The following is an 8,562-nucleotide window of genomic DNA, read 5'->3' on the forward strand; positions in this document are numbered from 1 at the left end:
TACTGGCAGTATTACAGATTGTTATAATTGAATTCTTATTTTATTTTATTTTTTTTAAATAAATGGTGGATATTTTTAAATAGTTTGCTTGTACTGAACATTTTACACATTAGCAGGTAGTTCAAAAGCATATTTCCTGCAAACTACTATATTAAGAGCAATCGTTTGAATTCACAAGATGATTACAAATCTGTCAATAATTGCTTCTGCATCCAATTCATCTAACAATTCCTTTTCAATGGATAGCAACATGTATGATTCCAAGTTCTCCTCAGACAGTGAATTTCTTTGCCTTGTCTTTATGAAAGCTGATTTTAGCTTTGAAAATGCCCTCTCACATTGGACTTGAGTAACTGATAGTGTGCAGATGACTTTATAAAGTTCATAAAGATTATATTCCTTGTCATGAAGTCTGTTGGATGCCAGAATTTTTAGTACCAATGGGCAAGTGCTACAAATTTTACACTTGTTGCAACTGGAATCCATATTCTCACCATCATTAAGCAATAGCTTTAACATCAAAGTTCGAAGCAAAAGAAAACAATTCCAATATTACTTGATCTTTGCTGATTTATGTGACAGCTTAATAATACCTTCCAATGCTCCATCTTCAAGGCCCTTCTCTGCAATAGTTTTAAACTTTGCTGGGTCCAAGCAGGATAAATCTTTATACAACTTTTTGTGTTGTACGAAGCATGAATCTAGTGACTGGACAATGCGGTCCATTATTAGGTTAAACACGTTTACTCGAAAATCAGGTAGAGAATCTGAGGAATTTCCTTCATTATCTATAAGCTCATCTGCCATTCTTTTCTTCTTTCTCTGCCTCTTAACTGGCAATGCTGTTTCCAAAAAGTCAATTTCCTATGTTTGATTTTCATCCATATTCTACTGTGAAATCTTGTCATTACATTTATTTACAAATTCCAGTGCCTTGCTGTGAACATTATCAAATGTTTTTGTCTGTTTCCTTCAACTTTGTTGTAGCTGAATCTGTTAAACTCCATGGAGTAAACATATCAAAACCACTTGTCTGTAAATAACGGCTGTAGTTTCAAATATATACAAGTAAGTAAATGCTGTCAGTATAGTTTCAAACTTTAGAAGACTTCGAAGTAAAACATTTGCTTCTTGTTTTGTTTTTGCACTTGTCTGAATCTTGTATCATTGATAAGCATGAATAGATTTACAAAAATACTGACAGCAGCATCATCAAAACATCCAAATATAGTTGTTGCTACATTGGATTTTCCTGACCATCTTGTTTCACCAATTAGCTTTAATCGTTTCATTTTTTCTTGTCCTAGCTGTTTTCCAACAACTTCTATCTATACAGCCATTCTCGTGTATGATGTTTTTACAAAAGTTTGCTAAATTCTGGAGCAAATTGAAAAAAGAAACTGCAGGCACGCAACATTTTGTTGTTTCAGTTATCACCAAATTCAAGACATGGGCATAGCACCATATATGACATGTTGATCAGCCACATCAGTAATTTTACTTTGTAAACCATTATACTGGCCATGGTAGCTTGCAGCTCCATCTGTACTATCAGATAAACATTTTTTGGGATTAATTTTAAAATGCTGTAATGTTTCAGTCAATAGATCAAAAAGTCCTTGTCATGTACCATCATTACTTGGCACAACTGAAAGGAGTCGCTCACAGATAACACCTTTAAGCACATACTGAATAATAATGCTAAACTGATTGATGGATGAATTATCTTGTGTTGAATCAGCTTGAATAGAATAAAATTTTGCTTGAGCAACTTCACGACTGATTCTTTCTTTTATCATATTCTCCATAATTTGGATTAACATGTTAATAGTTGTTTTACTCAGGTATGTAACAAGTCCACCACGGCCTTTACTTTGAGCCTTTCCTTGTTATTCTAATCGTTTGATTCTTCATATAGACTTGTTTTGTACTGCAGAAACATGAACTGCCATAATGGGGTCATGTTTTGGCATCAACTGCACTGTAGCTAAAAAATTACCATGATTCAGAACCTCATTATCCAGAATGTAGGCCAATTCATTTCTCTGACCTCAAAAAGGAATTGCTTTCTTGCTTAACATCTTTATGATATCTATAATCCTCATGACAATACTCCTCTGCTTCAACACTTCTTCTTTCTTTTTAATTAGTGAAGATGCAAAAAAATCATCTTAGGTGCCAGCATTAACCACACTGATAAATTGCTGAACATTTCTGATGTGTTGTTGTCAATTCGTGTAAAGCCAAGCTCTGGCTAATATGCCTGTAGTTACTAAAGCCACGTACAAAAGGTGATGGATTACAAGTGTTGGGAGACTCAAAGGCCAAGCAGTATGAACAATATAAACACCTATTTTCTTTGTTATATGTTAGGATTTTCTTGGGATTGAGGCATTCATATTTTTCCTCTCATACAAACGAGCATCAAATGGCAGATCATCAAGTGACTGAAATGGATGTTCAGCAAAAAAACTGTTTCAGATTTGCTTGTGATGGGTATTAGAAGATTCCAGCAGTTGATCTTTCAATTGATTGATTGAGGGATTGAGGCATTCATATTTTTCCTCTCATACAAACGAGCATCAAATGGCAGATCATCAAGTGACTGAAATGGATGTTCAGCAAAAAAACTGTTTCAGATTTGCTTGTGATGGATATTAGAAGATTCCAGCAGTTGATCTTTCAATTGATTGATTGAGGGATTGAGGCATTCATATTTTTCCTCTCATACAAACGAGCATCAAATGGCAGATCATCAAGTGACTGAAATGGATGTTCAGCAAAAAAACTGTTTCAGATTTGCTTGTGATGGATATTAGAAGATTCCAGCAGTTGATCTTTCATTTTCTTGTGTAGGTTCATTTATAGGATGTGCTTCAGAAACCAAGTCATTTGTGCCTGAAGGTATATCTGATTCCCTGTAACTAGTTGAAGCTATGTATTCAGATGTTGCAACTACAGGTAGTGAAGATACCGGAACAATGAAGCCAGAAGTAGTACTGGGCCTGGATTGATGAGTAAAGGTATTTGTCTCTACATTCAAAGTAGCTCTTTCTTGTTCTTGTAACTCACAAGTCATTTCATCAACACCATGAGTACTGTTTCTTGCTTCTTGATTATTTGTTGCGGAACTGTACATTGATGTGGATGGTGGTTGTGGTATTATAAAATCTGTATTAGACCGGCATCACTCGGATGATTCCTGCCTTTCTGCTTCTTGTCGCTCTTTGCGTTTCAGTGATCCAGATTTATGCTTTTTCTTTTCCATGCTGGTGGGGTAATATTCTGGAAATTAAAAATAATCCACGTTGGGAAAAATGAACATCTAATTACAATTACGCTGCAAGAACACATCAATGGAAATATGCTTTATAGCTGCATCTATTATTAACAACAATTTTAACAATCAGAGTAATTTTAACATAGAGTAAATAAAAAGTATCATTATTTGTTGAACTTGCATTATGCTTATATATTATTATTTGAGACTGCAGCTTAAATATATTTACTATCTAGTATTTTTATACAGTGAAAGAAAATGCATTATATTTAAATTAAAGGGCATAGGGCCACAGTATATTAAAAAAATATTAATAAAATACATACCTTTTATAAAACACTCAAGCACGAGGTGAAGCGCACTCAAACTGAGGCCGGCACAATGAAAAAATTGCTGTCTTTGCAATGTATGCAATAGCTCAATACAAGGTTGACTCTGGCTGCACATCACGATCTCAGGCCAGGATTCCCAGCTAAGCTGCATTATGCAGTCGCAATATTCAAGATCCAAGCTTATATAATGTATGCGTCGGCCTCACATAACCCAAATCAGAATTATTTTTTCAGAGTTGTCATCATCATCAAAATCCTGATATATATATATACCCTCTAGGGGGTGTGCAGGATATGATAGTGTTGTGGCGTTCTTCTTCTCTTCCAATCCGCCATCTTGTTATAAATCACTCTTATCAATAAAACAACTAATTGCAAATTGATCACTGATCCAAAAGTAGGGAAATTTATATTTACACTGCGCCACCCTATTTTCAGATTAGTCTATATAAAATAGTGGGATCAATTCTTAATTAGTTAGCAGTCTCCTCATTTATATAGGCCGAATTATTTAATTTTCACACGGGGCTCCCGCAAGATTCGAATATTTATGAACGGTGTAATAAAAAGGAACTCAGGCAAACACAATATTTAAATTAACAAACAAAACATTTAATATATGGTTATATAACAAATACATGAATTCCACTTCTAAATATGACAACTCAGTCAAGTTAGTACATCAGGTCAAGTCATTCATATTAATTCAATCTTCCAAACTTTCACATACAAATTCACAGTTTCAGAATCACAAAGTTTCTTTACTCAATTTATTACAATAGAATTTCTTATTTAATCAGTTTCCATGTATCTCTCAGCTACACTCTATGATTAACTCATAACAGGCATTAACCACGGTAGATATCATTTCAATGTAACTATATTTTCAACTCTCAGCCTCGATGATATGCTACAGTTAATGTTAGAAACAGCGCAACGGAACTAATACTTAAATCTTCATACACCGAAATAAACTAATATGACTGTCCTTACCAGAAATAATCTTCAGTACTTCCAATATTTTGTGAGCACACTTTCAAATTATATTTATTACACTTGCAAAACACACAAGAATTCTCCAAGGTTATAACTAAAACATTATTAATCGCGCTTTATAACTCCAGACAACAACTATAGGGTACATTAATTATTCTTGTTTATCACTCATCAACTAGTTAAACTCCGTACAATTCCTTTTATGGTAGTATAGAAATAAGTCATAATTCTAGACTGACTGGATTTATTCAGAATTCTTCATTGAATGTCCAGTTCTCTAATTATCCGATTACGGCATTAATTTCCTTTTATTACCACTGCTGATTTTGCTTTCAGCCAACTATAAGATTCACTTCATCTTTGCTCACTTACTGTTTCCATGAATTTCTGCCCTTGAGAACTTTTATTTACCTTCACCTCTCTTGCTTGTACCCTTCCTCCTTCCCGCTTCAAAATCCAAAACTCCTCTACTTCTTTTTTTATCGTTTTTTTTTTTTTTTCTCCTCCAGTTATCGAAGCTCACGCTCTGTTCCACTCGTGCTTGCTTACTTCATGCGTTTCCATGACAACCAATAAACGTAAACATTTGCATTAACGTTACATAAGGTTATACCACTACATTCAGTTATTACATAACGTTAAACCTTCACAAACAAGAATAAATAGAATATTTGCATTTCAATAAATGCGTAGTTAAATTACAAATATAAGTTCTTATAATATTGACATAACAATAAATAAAATAGCTTAATAATATTTAATACAGAATCTTATTACTATTAACATATATCTTTGATTAAACAATTAATATTAGATATAATTAAGGTAATTACATGATATCAAATTATAATTTAAGTTATTTACATTAAATGTTATTTACAAATGTAGCCTTTGTGATGGAAGATCATGTTGGATTCTGAAGCAAATAATAATTACTCCAATATCTACATAATCAGAATCCAACAATAGTACTACATGAAAAATTACTTCATTACTAACTTCCTGTCTACAATTTTCCTCCAAATCAGTTTGTTACCTGTCAAGACTCCAACATTATCAGTTCTTATATTTCTATCGTCTAAGGCACTTTTTTCTGTATCAATCCACCTATATCTTGGTCTTCCTCTGGGTCTTTTCCCTGCCAACCTGGCAGAGAACTCTTATTTTGCTAATCTTTCCTCTCCCATTCTGTATAAGTGACCATACCACCTGAGATTAGCTCTGTTAATCCTGGATGCTGACAATGTCAAGTTCTTTCCTAATATCCTCATTTTTAATATGATATTGCCATTGATGCCATCTCTTCATGCCCTTAATCTTTCTCAGGACTCTCATATCTATGGTCTCTAGTCTTTGGTCAGGTGTTTTACTTCTGACCCAGCTCTCAGATCCATTTAAGCTTTGTTGATTCTGTTGTCTATTTCCATATTTAATTCACTAACTTCGCTGAAAATTGTGCCTAAGTAGCTGAAATGTTTTAGTTGTTCTATTGGTTCTCCATTCACAATGCAGTTGATATTTTCAATGTTTCTAATAAAAAAGACACAGACAATGAAAATATTCATTGTCTGTGTCTTTTTTCTCTGATCACTAATCTTAATATTTACCCTTAATGCCAAAACACATCTCCAAGAAGGGGATGTATGATGTTTTGTATTAAAGGCAAGGGGCCACTACCCAGACCGGTTTCGACCTTTATTGAGGTAGAATGGGAGTTCATGTCTTTCATCATCGGCCTTTGGAGTATAAAGATTGCTGAGGGTCAGCAGGTAGTAATAGGGGAAGTTAAAGAAAGGTAGAGTATGATAGTAGGAGGTAAAAAGAGGCCTCAGTCAACCTGTTTAGTATAACCCAGAGGTTGTTGCTAAAAGGTCTGTAAAACATAATCTCCTTACAACTGTTCGAAAAAAAAGACTTAAAATTTACATTTCATTTTACCTGAAAAAAAAACAAAAAAAAACATAACTTTAGATTACATTAATCTAGGTGTCTGGAGACATCTCGTAACCCCTAAAAAATAAAGAAAAGTGTTTGTTAAAATTTGGAACTTAGATTATTCTTAAACTATGCCTTACAACTGAAAAAAATAAATAAAAAATAATTAAAAAAAAAACTGCGATAGCAGGATCCGTATTGAGGTGGACTTTATCAACCAGAGATCCAAGAGTTGGGGGAAGAGCCCGGCCCGAGTGATGCAGCCCACAAGGAGCTGCACCGCCTCGCTGTAGGCCTTCGCTGCTCGGGTTCTCTGCCCCCTCCTATGTGGACTAAGTGTGAATACACAGAAACAAAACCAAAAGAAAAAACGTAGAAGAAGGAGCTTTTTCATGCTTATAGAAATGGGTTTCTTGGATCAGGAGGATATTAATTTTGTGCGTTAAAATTAGCTTCCAGAACAGCGCTTTGCGCAAAAGGGTTGCGTAAACCGTTAGTGTTTAGAGTGGCAATTTTAAATTCCATGTTGGTGTTTAGAAGAAGGGGGGGTTTTCATCTGTTTGTGGGTCTACGTGAACCACATCTGGTTCTTCTTCAGAGCTGTTTGCATCCGTATCAATAACGAGGTTGCCTTCATATTCCATATCTGTGTCGCTGGCAATGTCCGTTCTGTGGTTATGTGTTTGGGGTTCTGTAGGTTCGTTTGTTACCGGGGAGGGTTTCCTGGCCTTGTTGCATCTACGTCGAGGGGCTTTGTGCCTGTTGCTCCACGTTGGCCTGTAATTTGGGTGTTATCTGATTCGTCCTCCGATGACAGTAGGCTGCTTTGTTTAGCTTTTTTCTTTTCCTCTGTTTCAATTTCTCTTGTGCGCTTTGTTGGAGCGCTGGTTGTGACAACTTCTTCCTCTTTCCTGCGCGTTTCGATGTTTGCAATCTCGATGTTGGCGGTTTTGTCCTGCATGTGGCGGGTTGCCTTGGGTATCTTACCCGTTGAGGTTTTTGTGGAGGTTATGTTTTCCGCTGTTGCCCCTTTTTCGGCCTGATGGCGGAGCTCCGGAAAATTGCTCCTTGGTAATGCCTCAGGTTTTCCCGTGGGTGTAGCCCTGACCGGTGTTATGGTCTCTCCAATTACTTCTGAATGCGTCTTGTGCGAGCATGTGTCAACTTTGTGGGTCAAGTCCCCACATTTAAGACAGGGTTCTGTGCAGCTTTCTAATTTATGCTTCGTTGATTTGCAGTTTCTACATTGTATTCTCGGGCAATCTGCCCCGAGGTGTTCAGCAGAGTCACATCGAAAGCACAATCTTTTGACACTCGGGTAGTTGACCATAACCCTTGTTTGGCCCAACTTAATGAAGTTGGGAACATCTGTTTTCATATCCATCTGGATTTCTACTTCTGTTTTCCAGCCTTTGTATTCTGCGTGTTCGGTCGCTTTGATATCATGAATTTCACCCCATTGACTAAAGAATTTCTTAATGTCGGCTTCGTTCTCCAGGTATTCTAGGGGAAATCTGGTTATTTTTAATGTTCTGCGTAGACTTCCTACTAAAAAAGGCTTGATTGTTTGTCCCAAACAAGGAAACCCTCTAATAATTTTCTTCTTGTTTGGTCGTTTTTTGACTACAATTTGAAATCTCTCCGTCGAGTACGGTGTGAAACCGTATATGTTTACCGCCCCTACTGTCTCTATCGGAGCTTTCACTAACGCCCGCTCATTTACGGGCTGCTTGACCTCGATACCGAGCGTCCTAGTTCTGGGCAAAAAAAATGGCATTGTTAAAGGAATTCCTAATTACTGGCTGTAGAAAGGGGATGTAAAGGAGGGCAAAATCGAGGAACACTGGGCGTTCCTCGTGGCAAGGAAAAAGATACCAGAAGGGATAGATAAAACAACAAATAAAGAAAAAAGAGGTCTTACCAAGGCTGGGGTACCACGGTAGAACCTGAGCATGAAGCTCTCTATTCGGGCCGCTGGAACTGGATCTTCTTTTCAACTGGGAGGCACAGGCTGTCTAG

This window comes from Typopeltis vanoorti, chromosome 25, assembly GCF_054136105.1.
Source record: "Typopeltis vanoorti isolate ZY-2024b chromosome 25, IOZ_Tvanoo_1.0, whole genome shotgun sequence".
Taxonomy (NCBI): domain Eukaryota; kingdom Metazoa; phylum Arthropoda; class Arachnida; order Uropygi; family Thelyphonidae; genus Typopeltis; species Typopeltis vanoorti.